The sequence below is a fragment of the Etheostoma spectabile genome, chromosome 24, assembly GCF_008692095.1.
Source record: "Etheostoma spectabile isolate EspeVRDwgs_2016 chromosome 24, UIUC_Espe_1.0, whole genome shotgun sequence".
Lineage (NCBI taxonomy): Eukaryota > Metazoa > Chordata > Actinopteri > Perciformes > Percidae > Etheostoma > Etheostoma spectabile.
Genome location: NC_045756.1, coordinates 1,250,609 through 1,270,969, shown reverse-complemented (window position 1 = coordinate 1,270,969; position 20,361 = coordinate 1,250,609). Strand labels below are relative to the sequence as shown.

Sequence of the window (20,361 nt, the reverse complement as noted above, 5' to 3'; positions counted from 1 at the left end):
GGAACATTCTCCTGACCCTGCTCCTTCTGTTTTTGTGGTATTGACCTAGAATATCAATTGAGTACGGGATAGCATACAATTATCCAAGTGACATACATTCATCTATGTTACAGGTATGTCTCATACTAGGGGATTAAAGGATTACCAACGTGTGAGAGGTGTGTTTGCTTGCATTTTCTGACTATTTTATGAAAATACAGAATTTGAAAAAAACATGTTTTCTCAATTTTCCTCTACTGGAATTGTTTTTTTTAAATATTTCCGCCTCGACCCAAATCCAATGAGGTCGTGAAGGGAATTGTGTTTGTGTCTTTCTAGTAAAAGCCTTCTGATAATCCATGTATCTCACTGTTACATCAGAGCTACTTACTACCAAAGAAATACTCCATGAAAGCTGTTAACTGCAAGGTCATGGATTAGTAGAGCAGAGTTCGAATGACCACTTTTTTCATTGGGTCTCTGATTGGAGGGGTGGGGGTGGGGGGGGCAGTGCATGTAATTGGATACTTAAAGTTGCTTCATTATTTGCAACCAGTGGTGGAAGAAGTATTCATAGCCTTTACTTAAGTTAAAGCACAAATATCGCACTGTAAAAATACTGTTACAATTAAAAGTCCTGCACTGACAATGTCACTTAAGTCAAAGTATTTGAGTATTATCAGGAATATGTACTTATAAAAGTACTCAATGCGTAAAATCCCCACATTTTAGAAACTGGAAATGATCAAAACAGTTCTGAGTTCTGAACTTTCAGCTGGACTTGTAGGCCGTTAAATTGTTGGGTAATTTAATTTATAAGAAAATTAAATTTCTATATATACTTTCTTATATTTTTATAGTTGTATTACATAGATTGCATGTGTTTTTTGTGCAAAAATCTTAATTTTTTAAGTCGCTAGCAACTACTGCTGTCAGATTAATGTGGTGGCTCATAACTCTCAGGTTTTACCAAATGTTTGGAGTGAGATCCCATCTGGGGGGGGAGTTAGGGGAGGGTCCGGGGTCATGTTCCCCCCAGAGTTTTTTTTGGGCCATAAAAGCCCTAATCTGGTGGAGTCTGGCACATTTTAATGCCACCTTTCCATCATGTAGACTTTCCTAATTATGGTATTGTTTTAATGAGTTTGCCTGCCTGATTGTAAATGTGTGTTTTAGCCCACACAGAGTGCAAACACCTCTTCATATTTAAAAACACGCCTATTCCTGACTAATCAGAACTTTTGTAATAAGAATCATTAGACCTTATTTATTAGCACCCCCTGCATCCCAACTGCCGTCTAAAATCTCTCAAGGGTTTTGCTACCAGTTGCATATGACTATTGTACATAACTGACCAGCAATAGAAATGATTACAAAAGGTAAATCTCATAAATTATAGACCAAATAAAATTAATTAATTTATGTAGATTAAACACAAATGTATCAAAAATAAAAAAATATCTGGCCCCAAACCGTTCACTGAACAGCAGAGAATAAAGTACAGTACTGTACAGTGGGATTGCAGAACTTGCCCTGAGCATTGTTCTGACAAAATCATAACAATCCCATGCAACATAAGTGTTTTATTATTTATATAACCTATAATTCAAAGAAAATTAGCATTACCACAAGTCTTTTGGTTTTCCAATTTACCACATAACCTTGGCCTAGCTAGAGCATAAGACTGCAATGCCACTTGTTGACGGCAGTGCATGTTCGAATCTGTGCCACCATGATGGGCACAGTTCTCCCGTCTGCACAAAGAGCAGTTGTAGTAGCTGCTGGTGTCATGAATGACTACACACTTTCAAAAGTACACCGTGGCTGCTCCCCTTAATGCGTTCTTCTGTCTGTCTTGTCCACTGACTACACCAGGCGTGAGAGCAGCGTGATAACGGGGGGTTAATCGGCTCCAGTCTTTGTTTACATGTTTGCGTTGAAACGCAAGAGCAGGGGATATTAATGATTGTGTGAATCACGTTCATAATTCTGCAGCGGCGATACATACATAGCTTTTTGCAAACTGTAACGACAGCTGAGTGTCTGAAGCTTCGTTTAAAAAGCCCAGTAATAATTGTGATGGTGTTCATAAACCATGTGAAAAAGGAGGGATTGTTGCAGTGGAGGGTGACAGACAAGCAGGTATACCATAAGGTAATAGCCTATATTACCTTTGCCTAAGTAGCGACCTTTTCTAAAATACTGCTGCTTTTGTTGGCAAGTTTCAATGAGGTGCGTTATCGCTTTCAGTACACTTGTGCCTTCATCAGCGTGAGAAATACAATGTGTGGCTGTGAGAGTGTGAACTGGTTGAAAAGTGTGCGTCTCACGGTGAATGTGTGAGACTTGAGAGCCCTGTTTTTTTCTGAAATGTAGAGGAGAAGAAGTAGAAAGTGTCATGAGAAGAAAAGACTCAAGTAAAGTACAAGTACCTCAAATTCTTTACTTAAGTAGATTACTCAAGTAAATATACTTAGTTACAATCCACCCCTGATCGAAACGTAGCTACAGTATTTGGCCAAGACAGCACACATTCTGCTGATGTAGATAGAGTTTCCCAGTGTAACATAATTTATCGCTTTCCTTTTATTTATCCTTCCACTGTTCATTTAGGCGCTGGATTTTTATTGTAATTTCAGTCATGCATTTTAAATTAAAGCATCTTGAAGCTACAGCTGTCATTGTGTGTGTTGTTTACAGTTAGCATGTTATAGGATTTGCTCTTGTGTACAGTATCGCGAGGTTAGTAGAAAAGGCCCACGTAATGTTCCTTACCCGCATTAATGTCACATCCACAGCACTTGACAATGTCACCGTGGCTATAAAAGCCTGCATGGCTTCATAGTTTCTCCCAGCTGTTGTGTTGCTGCTTAAGTTGCCATAACACATGGAAGAAGAACGTTTTGTGCCTCATGTCTGATCAGACATGTACAGTATATTGTGTTCTATGCATACCAAACTAAATCAATCTGCTGGCTAGATACTGCTTGAGGGGTTGGAAGTAACAAATATGTTTGTTTTTTTTATAATTTGGGTGAACCAACCTTTTAACCATGTGTCTCTTGGCTTATGCATGTGCTCCGGCAGTCAAGGATGCAGCCACTCTCACACGCCCACACATGTTCACACACACACACACACACACACAAACACACACACATTTTAATTTGTGTCCATTACACAGTCCTATTTATGTCCCACATAGAGCAGGCCCTCTCCCTGCCTCAGTCATCCCACCCGTTCCTGCCTCCCTCCATGCCGATAAAGGTCGTGAATAATACATATTAAGCACTGTACTGAAGACCGTAACCGAACTGTTAAAATATTGATCTTGGCCAATCATAATAAAGACAAATTACTGAAAGCGATCCATCACCTATAAGCCAAGTGTCTGCTCCTACTCCAGGCTTAACTTACTCAATTTCCCCCCTCTGTGTAGCGCCACATTATGGCTCAATAATAATAAAGATGATATCAGCGCTGCAATTGCCGCTGTGTGCGCAGTGAAAAGGTAGTGTGTTGTCATGCAAATTAAGCGACAACAAATCCATAACACGACTAAATATATTTGGAGGATTACGTCTCGTTCATCTGTGGAGAGAAATAAATACTTTCAATATTTGCCAGTGCTTGTTCATCTCTGCTCTCCAGATTCCAAATGGTGCATGGCATTTGGGTTGTGACGTGTGTGTGTATGTTTGTGTTAGATGTGCATGAGGAGGAGTGTTTGTTTGTGTATGTGGTGAGAACATTTGTGTGTAATTTCACACACTGCATTTGGATTTTGTATTGTGCGTGCAGACACAAAACAGTTGAGTGTGTGATAAGCGACCTACATGTGTGAGTCCAGATTGAGTATAATGTAACCTGTGTATGAGAAAGGTGTCTGTTTATATATGCATGTGTGCACTTTTGTGAGTTTTAAATAAGCAGCTCTGATCAGATGAGCCACTCCACTTCCAACCTTAAACTCGTGCTGACATTTCACATGGGCTGTTAATAGCACCTAAAGGTGATCATACAAGGCTGCCTGCCCAACTAAGCAAGACGCTCCCCACACTTAATGAGTTTTTAAATATTAAAAGCAGCACACATCGTCATCACTATTGTGAGCTCTTAATTTACCAAGCAATTAGGCGCGGGCCCTCATTTATCAACGCGTGTTCATTTGCTGAAAACCTAGTCACTTTTTATTAATCGATGCCATACAAACAGCGAGGTGAAATTAATGTGCACCCAGCGGAGGTCAAGCCAGCCGTGCTAGCTAGCTTCGGCTCAGTGAGACAGGAGATAAATAGGAAGTGTGCCTTTCTGGCTACACGGGAGATATGGCGAGGCATCGGCGCGTACTCCGGGGGACCGGCCTCTGCAGCAGGAGAGAGGAGGAACAGAAAAGCTGCTTGGCTTTTCTGTGTTTTTTTCCATGCTGGAGTTAAATTAACCAAACAATTATAGTTTTAACCTCACTGCTTCGGTGCTTTTCCCTACTTCACTACTTCTCCTCTATCACACTGCAATGATCCTACTTGGTATTCATATAGAAAAGTGTGAATGAATCCAAAGTGATTTCCTCCATATGTTGGCATTATTTAAATGGGGAGCCTTGTCTCGAGCTGACCCCATGCTCCATCCTATATGGAAGTCTAATGGCTGCTGATTCGTGTTCATGTTCTTCAACATATGCAGATTAACACTCACGCACAGCTCTTTCCCATAGGTTAACACACTAGCACACAGGTTAACACGAGGCCTTTGCAAAGGGAAAATTATCATCGTCAATATCACGTGCATATACTGTATATATGTTTGTTTCACTTAAACACAAATAAAGCCCGGCCGCTGGTAATGGATGGTGCGACACCTACATGCTAATGTTAGCTCTACCCTGGCATAGCTATCCTCTGGGATGTGCACAGGTGTTGTTTCCCGCGCTGCTCCGACCGTCGTGTTTGTCGCTCGGACCGGCCAATGCGGCAATCCTTAATCTCGCCATGCCATCTATGTTAAAGAATTTCTTGCGGTTGTTCCATAAACAAACACCAACATGACTCAAAACGATGTTGTAAAATCAAATTTTTTGGGAATGAAAAATATTTAGATATATTAGATACATTTAGATATAGATATTACAGCAATAACAAAATTTCATTTCAGACATTTATTTGCTATTTGAATCATATATAATACTGATAATACAGATTGAAAGCACCAAAACAATTCGAACAACACATCGTAAGTTAAGGTTGGTTTTCCAAAGTGATTTGAAGATTTTCAAAAAGCCAATGTCAACTTTACAGCTTTAGCGCCAAGTTATCTCTTTACACACTGATCTGGGACATATTTGGGACTCACTCTACAGGAATACGGAGTTAGTTCTGAACATTCTGATGTGAAACTCATCGGGATCAGTTATATGCAAATACCCTAAAAAGTAAGGCTCCTAGAGCTCAAAGGGGTTAAATGTAACGTTTAGATTTACAACAGTAGAAGTTCCACTTGGAAAAAACACTTCTAAGTAGATTTATAATCCTCTGAAGACACTTGTTTTATGGATGTATCTGGACCTCCACCATGTCCACAATCACTGCAGAACTCCCTCCTCCATCCTTGTGTGCCCCTGATCCACGACCCCCATGGGTGTTTGCAGCAGACTGTGATGTGGCTGTGCCAGGTTGTTGCTGCTACAGCCTCGGCCCGGGCCGGCACTGTGCTGATATGCTCCCATTCCTCATCCAGACGGTCTGTAAAGCACTTGGGCAAAATATTCTGTCTCCCTGAGCAGCTCCTAATAAATTGTCCTTTCATCAACGCACAAGACAAATTTTGCCTTCTCCTCTCAGCCCCCTCCTCCCCTAGCTCGCTACACTTTCTCACTTTAACTGTGTTCACACGCTCTGGAGCTCCCTCTCCCCCGGTTCCTCAGCTCCCTGTGGTTTAGTGAAACTGGCACACTCACTCTATCTCTCAATAAACTAGAGGGATGCCAGGGGCGCAGCTCAGTTGGCCAGAGAGGCTGATGGAAAGGAAGACAGACAGAGGAGGCAGCAAGGGGATGGAGGGGGGATTAGCAAGGTACAGTATAGGGAGAAGGATAAAAAGAAAGAGAGATGGATATTTATGCACAGTCCTCTCTTTGCTTCCCTGTCTCGCTCCTCCCCACACTGCAACAATACAGTACCGCTTCCGCTTTGTAATTGCATAATTAGTGCCACAGCCTGGTTTTCATATATCACAAATGGCTAGCTGCTGCTATTAAAGCAGCCCCAGCGCTGGGCTAGGGGGCATGGCAAGCCGAGGAGCATTAAGGGCAGGGTTTTGTAAAATGTGAGCCAATTTATCATGATCTGTTTTCGCTCCCACCCACTGCTAAAACGCCCCTACTCCCTTGTCTTTGAGCCTGACCTTGTGCAGGGCGTGTGCGCGTGCGCGTGTGTGCGTCTGTGTGTGTCAGCGTGCGGAGGTTCAATTTGCTCATTGTTACTTGCTTGCATAATTTCATGCGGCTGGCTCGGCACAGAGCCTCACACTGAGCCACACACGCGCCTGCAGTTACGCACACAAACATACCTTCGTGTGCACAAACGCACACACACACACCTCCACACAACACGCCGGCCACTGATTGCTTGCGTTGCCACTTTTCCTTCCTCTGTCTCTCATTCCACTCTCTTTTCATTTTTTTTCCTCTCCAAGCAAAATCCACTCATTTATATGCCCAGGCTAAACGGTATTCATTTGTAAGATGGCAAGCGGTATAACACTGGTAATTCCTCCTCACCAATTTCCAGCGCACTTTCCCCTTTAGCTGTCATAAGCAGTGCATTAAGTGAGTGAGGAAAATCCGCTCCCCTTTCTGCGCCATCTCCCCCTCTCTCTTCGGCTCGCCACCCTCCCTTCCCCATGGATGCATGTTGTTGCCGTGAAGATTTACAGTGCACGCCTATTCACTCAGCCATCCCCTCTCTCTCTTTCTCTCATTCCTTTCATTTGGCCGGGGTTGGTGGAAGCCACAGATGACACACTTAGCTTATAAGAGCCCTGCCGGCTTTTCACCCCGGAGAGCCGCCCTGAGTGCCGGGCGCAGCGCGCTACACTGCAGATACCTGCCCTACCCCCTGCTGAGTAGCCTGTAGCCCAGAGAGAGGCTGAGCCAGGGGGTGGATGAGGCTCTGGGTGGGGCTGGAGGAGGCTGAATGAATGGATTTGAAGGTGGGGTTAGCTAAGGAAGGGAACAGATAAGTCAAAGGGATGAAGGAGGAGGGCTGAGGAAGGGTTTGGGAATAGAGGAAGTGGCTGGGAGCGGGGCTAGTTCTAGAAGCGTTTGGGTGGTGTTGTCGGAAGTGCGTGACATGGTGGATTATGGGTTGGATGGAATCGGATCTGGTTTGCACCGAAACAAGAAACACATTTTAGAATTTGTGTTGCACTGGCATTAATTGAAATTGATTTAGGGATGGAGAAAGTATTCTTATAGGCAGGCTTCAGGGTGTGAAGCCTGAAAAAAGAGTCAGTGTGCTGAGGGAGGGGCTGCAGGTACAGCTAGTATGAAAGGGCAGGAGGAAAGAGGTCTGATTCTTCTCTTTCCTTCTGTCCATCACTCTTACACTCTCACCGCCACTCCTGGGTTTTCTTCCTCCTCTTTCATCCTCTGCCTTGTTCTCTGAGCTTGTCCTGAAGGCTCTTGTTCCCTGGATGAGAATGTTTGGCAGAACTTGGTCTCCCCTCCAGGCCAGAGTACATGAAGTCCTACCCACTGTCTGCTCTCTGGCTGCTGCTGGAAGCTGCTCCTAATCACCGCACTGTGACGACGACCAATCACTATGGCCGACAGCCTCGGCCAAATGAATAAACAAAAACTGTGTCCCCCCCACCCTACCGTGTTGACAGCCGCTCCATCATCGGAACTCACCAAACCGTTGTCACCAAATGTCTGTTATTGTGGAAGAAGGACCACAATTGTGGTGTTGCTGACAGCATAATTATCAGGTAGTTAGTATTATTTGCAAATAACAGGTTTTAAAGTTGTCAGATGAACACATTTCACCATGATTTTACGTGTTTTTCCACAAACAACCAGTGTCGTAAGAGATTGATCAAAATAGAAAAAACAGGCTCAAACATATGCTGACCACCACTCTGCCACTGAGCTACCATTTCTCCCACCTTGGTGTTAATGCGTTTGTCGCTACTTGTCAAACACCCACTTGTTTTGAATTTTCCACAAGAGTCTTGGCACCGCTGCCTCGTAGTACTACCGGCAATACGGACAAGAGAGCAATCATTGTTTTGTTGTTTAGAGTGCCACACGAGTCGCTAACTTTTTGGAGGGCTTGGCAAGAGTCCCTTTTTTTTCGCCCTCACCCCCCATGTTGATGATAAGTGGCCAACTACCAGCTCGGAACAAGGTCAACACAGGCCAATGGACTCAACCATTTTCCATTTGTACAGGGGTGCATATTGAGCAAATAAAACATAGAAGTGATCGCAACTGTTACAGTTACATCTACTCAGTCACACACCTTCAAACCTTTTAATTTAGTTCACATGCAGGTACATTAAAATTCCACTATATTAAACACTGTAATAAGCTCGGCCTGTTGTCTCTTCATGTGTGCCAGTAGGGAGGATGAGGTGGTGGCAGAGGGGTTCTGTAAATGGGTGATTGGCTCCACCAGATGTGGCGTTTAAGACTAATAGTAATTGACTAATTGCAATAGTGGTTGGCTGATACTGATTACTAGTAGTTTAATGAAACCGATATGTGGAACAGATATGCATTTGCAGTGAAAAGGAAAATCTTTTAAGTCAAAATTAAGATTTTGGAAAGTTACAAACTCCAACACAAAGCTTAGTTTAGATTATTTAAGCAATTATTAAATTAGAAATTTTAGATAGTGTTGTGGGCGTGACATTAAGTCAGACTCAGCAGTGAGCCAAACCGAAGCAGAGGGACAGACGCAGAGCTGTAGCCAAGCCATAGTAGAACACTTTTAAATCAATGAACTTCATCTGTTATGAGGCAAATAAAACGCCGATACAGATAATCTAGGGCTGGGTGATAGGGAGGAAATCAGATATCATAATATTCTTGACCAAATCCCTCGATGTTGATATTGCGGCGATATTCTAGGATTGACAATTGGTTCTTTAATAAAATATCTTTACATCTAGATTGTAGATAAATAATCATCATTAATGTGGACATAATGTCTAAGTGGGGGAAAGGCACATAATAGAACAGTCTGGTAAATTCATAAAGTAAATCACTTTACTGTAATGCAGCCTTTAAAACCAGTCAAACAACATTACAATATTACAATATCCAAAATTTAAGACGCCATCTAGTTTCAGATCAAGATATAATATCGATATATTGCCCAGCCCTAAGATAATCTGCAAAATCACAAAATTGTTCTCATCAAGCTCTGATTATTAAGAATATGTAGAGTTGATGGGGTGATGGAGTCCAAAATTATGACATTATGAAGTTAATTAAATTAACCAGCATTTTAAGGTACTGTAAGGTCTTCCACACTACACTGAGAAAACCTCATGGACCTGGCATGGTCATGTTGAAACAGAAGAGGGACTTAAAAAGTTAGAAGCACCCTGTCTAAAATACTGCATTTTTGCACTTGCACAAAAGATATTCCTTAATAGGACCAAACCATGGAAAACAGCTTCTCTGCTATTCTGTGTAAGTGAACAGTAGACACCAGGGAGTCAGATGAGCGTTGCCCTCACCCCGAGCTGTCGGGCGGGACACCACATCATTATTCTGCTCTCGTTCATTTCCACCAGGAGAGCAGAGGTCAACCTGTGGACAAGTCCCCCGGTATACACAAGACACTTTCATGCTGGGACGGACTTCATCTGTCTGTGGGTGAATGGTGGAAATTGTAATTGTCTCTCTCTTTACCACTCAATGTGTTCAGGAGTTTCCACATCCTTCAAAATGGACGTACCGTTTCAACAAAAGCTGAACCTGTTGGACTGCATTAGTTTTTATCTAGGTGTATCTAACAAACTGCTTCAACTGCTACTGCTCAAATGAATTGCGCTGCACCATATAATATCAGTGCCACAGGCTATTGTACATCTACAGGCATACATTGGGAATAATGTGGTATTTTCTGTCTAGATTTAGATACTTCTGTTTTTATATACAGCTTTTCATCTTTTCCTATCTTTCCCTTTTGGCTACAGTCACTGTATTAGCCTCTCCTGCATTGAAAGCCTTGGATTGATTTAGCTGTACATGAGCAGGTTCACAACGGCAAACATGCAAGAAGCACACGTAGGAAAGTGACACAGCAGATAATTGAAATTTATTCCCAATTACACCACACAACAAACAACCCTCCCCCGATATTTCTCTTCCTGTAGTTCTTCCACAGTCGATGAGCGGCGATCGCAGTGCTGCTTTCCTTTGGGAGGACTTACGCTTTGGCACCGGTGTGTGATAGCTGAGAGAGTTAATGTAGCTTAAACAGCCAAACTAATTGTCCCTGTCTCTGTCATATTTGTCTAGTCAAACACTCGTAAATACCACAGCGATACTTCCTCGCAGCCAGGTATGGGGGGGACAGCGTCTATTCTCATTCCTGCGTGCGTGTGTGTGTGTGTAGGGGGGGGGGGGGGGGACGTGTTTTTAAGTTGGGGTTAGTTTGATGCTGACGCTTCTCTCTTTCGGATTCTTGTCTTTAAGGTCCTATGAAATGGTGCTCTTTGGATGCTTTAATATAGACCTTAGTTGTCCCCTAATACTGTATCTGAAGTCTCTTTTATATAGACCTTAGTGGTCCCCTAATACTGTATCTGAAGTCTCTTTTATATAGACCTTAGTGGTCCCCTAATACTGTATCTGAAGTCTCTTTTATATAGACCTTAGTGGTCCCTAATACTGTATCTGAAGTCTCTTTTATATAGACCTTAGTGGTCCCCTAATACTGCATCTGAAGTCTCTTTCCCAAAATTCCGCCTTGGTGCAGAATTCCAGCACTAGAGCCAGTCCCACAATGAGCTTTCCTTAGTATGTGCCATTTCTGAGTCTGTAGCTTTTTAGAAGGACAGAGAAGGGGGGCAAGGCTGAGGCTAGGGGTTTGGCCTTGACCAACTGCCACTTTGCTTGTTGATGTCTCTCTCTCATGGATGGGCCAGATTCTCTGGGCGGACAAACCAGAGAAAGGGGAGGTAACCTTGCCCCTTGTGACCTCATAAGGTGCAAGATTCCAGATCGACCCATCTGAGCTTTCATTTTCTCAAAGACAGAGCAGGATACCCAGGGCTCGTTTTACACCTAGCACCATTTCTAGCCACTGGGGGGCCATAGGCAGGCTGGGGGGACTTACGTTAATGTTAAAATAGGTTTAAGGAAAGCTGAGGTATAGAGAGCTGAAGTCTTGACGTCACTCCCTGTCTAGCCTCTGTAACGCAATGCAATTTCACATTTCACATCTGTCTTTTTTGAAAGTTGTGGCCCCTCAAGAGTCTTCGGAGGAAGAAAAATAGCAGGGAACCCTGGGAAATATAGTCCAAGCCTTTCATTAATCACCTCTCTTGAATGCAGTCTTTTTCAGATTAGCGATCCGGGTTTCCATCTTGAAATGCATTCAATATGGATAATGATGTTGGATTGGATGTTTTTTTTATTTACACTGCCTTCATTGCTGCTTTTTCACTTTGTGTTTGAACTAATAAAAATACATGATCTCACATATGTACAGCTGACTATAGGATCTATTGCTAATTTTGCTCGGCGATACGTGGACTCAGTTTGTTTGTCAGCAGTTTGCCGGTGTGTACTTGTGTACAGGTGTGCAGCGATCGTGCCTCCGTGTTGGGGCTTGTTTACCAAGATCAGAGGCAGGCGCCCCGGTGTGTAAAGTGTTCCCATCATGCATCGCTCCATGCATGGATGGCCCACGCCCACTCATCATCCACACATTAGCGTTCATCTTTCCTGCTATCTCTCCCATGCGCGTGCAGACAGACACACACACACTCCCACTGTCTTTTCTTCTTTCTCATTCTGCCTGTGTTTCTCTCTCTCGCTTGTGATCTCTCTGTTTATGTTTGACCTTTTTGCGGTTCTGCACCAGCTAATGACGGTACAGGGATAGCAGGTGTGCAGCATTAGCCGACTTCTGCCGTGGCGGAACAAATTAGAGGTCCACCGCCACCGAAGGCCAACCTTTCACCGCCAATGCTCCTGTTAGTGGCAGACACACCCACAGATGCCCACGCGCTCTCACACAACACAGTGGCAGAAGTGCAAATATACAGTAATGTACCGATCACACACACACACACACACATGCATACGCACTGTCAGGTGTGTGCAATTTGAGCAAAATGACACAACCCGGCCACATAATCTTCTCACCTGGAAAAATGTGAAAAAGAGGACAGTGGAGAACGTGGAGGCTAGATATATAATCAGGCTTTGTTTGAACAACTAGCCCGGGTTTACAAATACTATACTCTGTTGATTTTGCATAACTAGACGACAGTGTTGCTTTGACTTGTTTTCTTCCCCCTGCAGGGTTGTACTGTGTGTTGAATTTGAAGAGAGATTGAAAGACTGAAAGATAGATACACAGAGGGAGAGATTAGTGCCACAGACACACGCACACACACACACACACACGCACGCACGCACGCACGCACGCACGCACCCTTCCCTACATTATAACACACCGCCTTGTCTCCCACTTCCCTCCAACTAGCCGCTTCACTCTGACTTTGCAGAGTCAAATCTGAGCAAGCCTCCCTCGGTAAAAAATCAAAGTGGAACATAAGCTTGATTTGGACCCCCTGCTGCTGGTGAGCACTTGTGGGAGCCAGTTTCTAGGTTGCATGAATGCAGATATATGCACATGATGTGCTTTTTTGTTGGAGTATGGGGGGAAAAGCTGAATTATGTGTTCTGTGTTGACTTGCATTTAAAAAGTGAACATCGAATGCATTAATTTAGGCTAGTTGTTCCTGGCTAACTGTAGGAAATAAATACAGTAATGCTAGGGTTATGTGTGGTTCCTATCACGTGACAGTGTGGAGGATGGGGGGGGGGGCACCGAGTGGCCTGGTCTGGAAGAAGAACAGGACTTCTGCAGTTTGGTAGCATTTGGGGTTCCTCCCTAATGAGAAGGGAGAGATGTTTCAGCATTGGTGTTTGATATTCAGTTTCTGAACGCTGGAGGCACACGCCGATAGTTTGATGACGCCGTCTGAGCCTTACTCATCATTATTAATTAGTCACGGTAATACCGTACACCGCGGTAAAACAGGAAGGAGGTTTGACAGTATCAAAATTTGGATGCCGCTCAACTCTAAGTAATGCTCAGCTTTATGCATGTGATAGAAAAGATTTCCGTTTTTTTGTATATTGAGTATTAGAGACAACACAATATGTCCATCACCTGTGCAAATAAGTGTTACTGGACAAAAGAGGCCAATCACAAGTTTCGACAAGACAAAGAATCAAACCTTTGCATGTTTAAGGATTACTAGCAGTGGCAGAGAAAAGGCCTCCAGTCCAGAAATTGTACAATCAAGTGAGATGTTAACAGCAATTGTAGCCTTCACAAACCAGCTGCCCTGCGAGACGAGTAAAGAGGGGACAAGGAAAATTAACCACACACTTGATGGAAGGGAAATTGCCCCCTGCTTGTGGTGTCGCAACCGTTTCACCTCGGCAAATGAGCACCTTTGGGGCAGGAAAAAAAAAGAAATCACTTTCCTTATTTCTGTCTCTGTCAACCTTGGTCAAAGTGCTATTCTGTTGTCTGTCATCGGACTGGCTCTATTGCTGTCATTAAGGGCAATCGGCACCGGTGCTTAATGTGTTTGTCTATGTACACAAGTCAGTGGCGGCCCACGGTTGAATGACACCCAATCTACATGTAGCGGGATTGCCTTTGGTTTGGAGGGAAATAGGAACCCGCCCTCTTCCTCTTAATCAGACTTTTTTGATTGATCTGCCCATACACTGCTTCACACACTCACACTTTTGCTGATTGACACGCGACTAAACACTTCTCCGACCTCGCCCTCCTCCCATAATAGCTATAAAGATGTGTTCAGTCGTCACGCCGAGTGCCGAGGACAGCTGAAAAGCTTGACAGGCCCAACTCCTGGCCTTAATGGGCGAGCACATGTTGCATGCTGACACGTTTGCCTTCTCTTTTTTTTCTTTTTTGTGTGGCAGCTCTGAACCCTGGGAACTTATGGGCTTGGAGATGAAAGGCAAACAGCAAAGACAGACTTTACTGCTTTTCTTCTACTTCTTGCTTCTTCATTCTACAGTTCAAGTGGGACGTCAGAACAGACGGGGGTTTGCCTCCGGAGGGTATTCGCAATAAAGTGCAAGAATCGCACGCCCAAGGCTTCCTCAGTTGATTCCAAGCATACGTAACACACTGCCCACACTGTGAGAGGAGTAGTGTGTTTTCTGAGGGAATCCAGCCCTCTAGGACTCCAAGGTTTTCCAGGCAGACAAGTGGGCTTTCCACAGATTTGTGTTTGCGAGTTTGTGTGTGTGCTCCCGCATTAGGGATATTTTTCATCCATGCAGGCCTCAGGAAGCCGTGGTCTGCTCAGGGATCAGCAGTGCACCTTTGGAGACGCCTCTATGGGCACAGTGTTTAGTCACTGGAACGAGTCTCTCACACACAGTTACCACTTCACGTCTGTACACATTCAAACCCTCCAGTAAATACATTAATGGACATATCCACACACACACTGATTTACCTCCTGACCACCATCCAAACACACACGTACACACATGCAGCCTAAACCACAAACCATGTATCACATTACAGTGCCTGAAATCTCGTGCAAATCCCTCCAGAGGACAGAAAACTACCAGACCCAGGCCCAAGCCCAGCATGTGGGCCTCAATGGTGGAAGGTCTCAATGTTACCAGCAGGAAGCAGAGATGCCCTCCTCTAACATACCTAAACAAACCTAATCGTTGCTAAAATAAATATTTGACAAGTCTCTTTCCCAGCAGTGAGAGGATAAACAATGCTGTAAATGCAGAAGATGCAAAATGATTGTGGGGTTCTTAAAGCTTAGCCACTATAAACATTATAATTAATGGATTTTGGACCACATCCATGCTTCTAGAGTGTGTTGCTTTTCAGTCCAACAGATCTAATAAATCAATTCCATCCTTCACTTTGGCAAAAATCATGCAAAGTGGAATGATTGAGAAGAATAAATAAAAGTAAATACAGGTGAAATTTGAGGATCAAAGCACTCCCATTGTAGTTTTTCAGACTGAAGTTGAGGAGTACATTTTTGTGACACGTACATATTAACAGTACATGCTGCAGTTCAGTTTTAAAATTAAACCGCAGTTGATTACTTTTCGCTGACTCCCACTACCTCAACAGGCAAAACACAATTCCACACACAGCCCTAATGTTGATATCGCACAATTGATATTAATAAAAAACATATGGAATGTAGCTGCGGCGACACATTCATCCACTGCGAAATGTACACGAGGCATCCTCTGCGAAATGAACCAAAGCCGAGCAATCGCTTTGAAAATTAAACGCCATGATTTGTTTGCGGCGCCAGTGCATTACACCTGATTGTGTATTTGCTCATGTGTGTTGAAGACGCGGCTAATGAGGCATTACTGGCGAAGGGGAACCCAATCGATGGCCTGCTGTCGCCGGACAATGCTGATCAATTGTACTGTATTGACTGCATTTCCCCCTCATTAACTTCTATGAGGTGTGTGTGTATGTGTGTGTGTAAAGCGGGGGAGGCGACGTGTGTTTTGGGTAAACACACTCAGGTGGCGATGCAGGCCTGTGCCATTTCTCTGCTGTGCTATGTAGGCTGGTAGCAGGCATGGGGGCACTGATTACTCTTATTAACACGGAGGGTGTCAGGCAGCGGTCCAAATGGCACCGCAGCGCCTGTTAGCTCACACACACACTGGCGCACACACAGTTTCGGAGCTCGTTGGAGTCAAGAGACTGAGCCAAGAGTCCCAGCTGAACCCTGCCGTTAGGCCCAATGTGTTGCCATGAGCTCAGGAGGAGATCTTTGTAGTGAGCTGTCTGAGTTTTAACTACTAATATGTCGCTCTCTGAAGCTGTTGTCTTCGATGCCATTCCAAAAGAAAGCAAGAAAAAAACACCTGCTTTTTGCTAAATCCTATTAGGAATATTTGAGAAGGAGAAGCCGATGGGTTTTTGTTTTTATGTCTTAGGTTCCTCCTCCTGTTTTCAAAATCGGACACATGAAGCCATTTAGAGGCATTTTGGTCTGCAGCCAATTTTCCCAAAATTCTTTCAACTCTGAATCCACACTCTACCACTTAGCCTGGCAGATCCAGAGCCAGGGATCGGGCATTCATACTGGGCATTGTGTTGATTTCTTTATTTTTTTTTCTATATCTGTAGGGTTGAAGAGTGTATTGCTTCGTCCTCCCTGATCTTTAGTCTAACTTTTACAGTATAAGTTAAACCGCTAACACCCCATAACTCATAGGCGTCTTTTTCGGTGGGTACGCGTACCTCTCAGATTTATTCAGGAGTCATTTTGAATCCACCACTTTATTTTTTTTAAACCTCAAGCTCAATTTAGTTAAAATTAATAAACATATAAAGTTCATAACACAAATAATAATGGAGCGACAGATGCCAATAAATCCACTAAATCTCCATCCCCACAGGGCGGGCCGGACACAGGCGCTCTGCTGCTGCTCCGGCTACACGCTTCTTTCCCTTCGTCGCTCCTCTCCCTGAGTCGGATGTCCCGTCATGTCACATTGTCAACGTCTGATGTTTTTATAAAACTAAAGGCTTTTTTCTTCATAAAACGTGTCAGACATCACATTTTTGTATTCAATTTTTATTCATTTACGTTATTAAGCTACAGGACAGTGTCTTTGAAAACATGACCTTTGCAAAAGACAAAAACAAAAATGAATGCGTCATACCCTGCACTTCTGAAAATGCACTTCCAAATGCATCTCTGTCCCTAGCAGTGATGGTGTTACACACTCTCATTTTGTCGGCAGACATGGCCACGTGGCCCCGAATGATAATTTAACTTTTGTCCCCAGCTCCTTCCTCCAGAACCAGTTGCAGTCCTTATTCTTTGAAATAGAAATGGATCCTACTCTTTCGCTGTGTCTTTCTTCGTGTCACAGCTGATGACAGTTAGCTCATTAGCATTGTTAAACACAGATAGTGCTGGAGTTCACATATCCTGTGTGTGTTGTATTGTTCCTGTTTTGGGAACACAAGGCGTGACAGCTCATGTTTGTGACTGATCTTCTGATTTAGTAGTTTTAGCTGTTTGCCTTTTTGTAGAAATCAAACAGAAACCATGTTAAACCAGCATAATTACAACATGTGGACATATTTTCAGCTAGAGCGGAGCTCGACACCAGAAAATGTGTCATTGCAGGTTTTGGTGCTCTGCTGCAATCACGCCATGTGTGCAGAATGGGAAGAATGGGAAACCCTGCCGTTACACAAATCACTCCAAGGTAATGGACCCCATCGCTAGACAAGTCACACCAGATAGAAATTAAGCTTAAATTAGCTGTTAGCTCAATTAGCTTTGTGTGAGTGAGTTGCATGATTGTAGCTAACAAATAAAACCACATACATAAATTGTTGTGTTATGTGTGTGAGTGTGAGGATTGAACATATTCTGGTCACAAGTCTACTACATTTGTGTGTTGGCTTATGGGATGCCTCCATGGTTATTCGCTCCTTCACTGTCTTATTACTGTGATGTCGATGTGAACTGTATTACAAGTCAAAAACTGGCAATTGCATAAATACGTCACAGGGCTTTTCCTGAACTTCAATTTGAAGACGGACTCCCACTGCAGAAGAAGCTTACAGCCCAGTTTGAACCGGAAATTAAGAAGAAACAACAGTCTAGAATGTAGCTTTAGTTTGAGTTCAAATGCCATTTTCCCAACAATAAAAAACTCAATACATACTTAAATAATAAGTAACTTTCGTATTAGTGTCGGCGGTTTGACTGCAGGGGGAAAGTGAGTTTAGTATACCGTTCCTGAACTCGTTCTCGACCACTGGACTGCCTGAAAGAATTTAGTTAGTGAAAAGACTTCCCACCACCTTCATTCAGGATAACTTATTCTATCCCTAATTACAAATAACCTGCAACTGAGTGCTATAGGTTCATGGAAAATTAATTGACTGTTTTTAAGTAGGTAAATTCCACTTGATCATAAAATAAGTTGTGCTCATAGGGGAACGGGGAACAATGATGGGTGTACTTGGCTCCGAGAGGGAAACGATGACGTGTGTCTGCACTGGGAAGCTCCCAGCAGGACAACAGAGTGTGATGGAGGGAGTTTCTCACAATCAAGAATGCCTTGCTCAGCAAAAGTTGGAGAGAAAAGGAAGAAAAAAAAAGTATAAAATGTGATGTTCGTCACAGCCTCCTCCATGTTGGATCCACAGCGCGTGTATCAGCAGAGCCCAGCCTCCCGACTGTAAGATGATTGGCTTCCACAGAACTTATTAAACATAATTGCAAACTAATTAGTACAGCGATGGCTTGGCACCTCCGTCTAGTGCCAGACACTCAATGTGGGTTTACAACATAAATTTAAATTTTACACTAATTGCCAATCCCTGATTAATTCATGACTGGGGTGTGCTTTATAATAGTTATTAATAGGGCTGTATAGATTAGATTAAGAATTAATTTCCAAATAAAAACCTGCCATTACATGCATGGAGAAAGCCATGTGTTGCAGAGCGACCTGCACACGCTGATGTATGTGTTGTGTCACAATGCATTGCCAAAGCACTTTGATTTCACAATCAGGGTTTGCTTTTGTGGAGCAGCAATTTGTATGGAATCACTTGATCTAATGAGGACTTGCTTCAAACTACTCGTCTAATGACCGTTCGTGGCGAATTTGCTATTGAAACGACTGACTGCACCCACAAAACATTGCTAATAAACCAAAGAAAAAACCTTCACACAACGTGCAACGGATCTCCTAATTATAAAAACAGACTGCGTAAGACACATCGCTGTCTGATGCCGTCCTCCACACTCGTTAATGTCCCAACCTAAAGCCTACTGGATGGTGACCTGCGAGGTTCTACATCTTGCTCTTGAGACATTAATCCTGGCCCACACTTGTTGTGCTTCTTTCCAACAACTAATGGTCACAGCGTGGACCTCCCAATGCTTCCCTAATTTCCACTAATTGAATGGTCGTTAGCAGCCACGGGCCTTGGCACTAGAGCATGCGTGGGTGTGTGTGTGCAACTGTACGGCTACGCATTAATGCGTTTTCATCTAACTACACGTTTTCCTCCACACGCACGTGTATCAGGGGGTATTTGCTCTGCATCAAATGGCCTGGCACCGTTTCGGAGGGCGTGCAGGACACCGGTGGCACAGGGAGATCATTAATTCGCCCTGCCTCTCTGCACGGCTTATTTTGATGTTTTTGTAATGAGCCCCTGCCAGGGAGGGTAAACAGCGAGACTCGTCGCGGCCTCTTTGATGTCAAATGATGTGAGAGACGATGAGGGTGGAAAAGACGTGGAGGAGCAGGTCTTAGGAAGGAGTGGATGCTGAGAGGCCCGCAAGGAGCGGCGAAGATGAGGAGAAATCACTCCTGGGTCGAGTGGCTGCTGGTGATTTCCTGTCACACACACAGTGAGGTGTGAAGAAAATAAGTTGCGCGTGTGTGTGTATGCTTGTCATGGCTTAGGAGCATGAGTGTGTTTCTATGAGCTCTGGCTTCCTGCCCGTTCAAACTAAAGGAGCCCCAAGGTATATCAAATCTCTTGAATTTGGAATGAACGGGGGGTTAAGTGTTAAGTTGCTTTTTAATAGTGAAGTTTGATGTCTTCAGGATTAATTGGTTAGTGGAGCAATGAATCCACCTTCACATGTCACTGTTTGGTCAATTTCAATACTAGGTAAATAATGAACTATTTTGCTTTACTCTTAAGCTAACACGGACGAGAAGTGCTGCCGATGAAACCATAAAAGTAAAGTGTGCTTGCATTTCTCCATCTCCATGACAACTGGGCAAACTCAGACACGGTAGAAAACTGCGGGAAAAGGTTGTCACCGTGTGTGCATGGGCATTGGAAAAACATTTTCCCCCGTGAAAACGTCATCATTCTCCTCACTTCATGTGGGAATCAGAGGTGGGAAACTGGGAGTAGATTTTGCTAACAGAGTTTCCCAGTTGATGACGCGTAGTTGACAACTGACGTACAGAAACACGGCCAACAATCATTCAGATGTGTTAGAAAACATAGAAAATGAATGCATGCATGTAATATATCTTGCCAACGTCCACAATGGGCTGTCGATTTAGCAACAATTTTTACAAAG

The 20,361-nt window shown here is 43.6% G+C and overlaps 1 protein-coding gene across 5 annotated transcripts in view; it reads left to right on the top strand.

Annotated features, from left to right (window-relative positions):
- pou3f3b (POU class 3 homeobox 3b) overlaps nucleotides 1-20,361 on the top strand; it is a 170,225-nt gene that overhangs the window by 54,814 nt on the left and 95,050 nt on the right. For 3 of the 5 annotated variants that reach the window (XR_004327902.1, XR_004327901.1, XR_004327900.1), the window contains exon 3: nucleotides 17,419-17,500. The exons of the other annotated variants lie outside the window; for them this stretch is intronic. The gene's annotated coding sequence lies outside the window, so the exon portion shown is untranslated. The remainder of the gene's footprint in view (nucleotides 1-17,418; nucleotides 17,501-20,361) is intronic. 5 annotated transcript variants of the gene reach the window in all.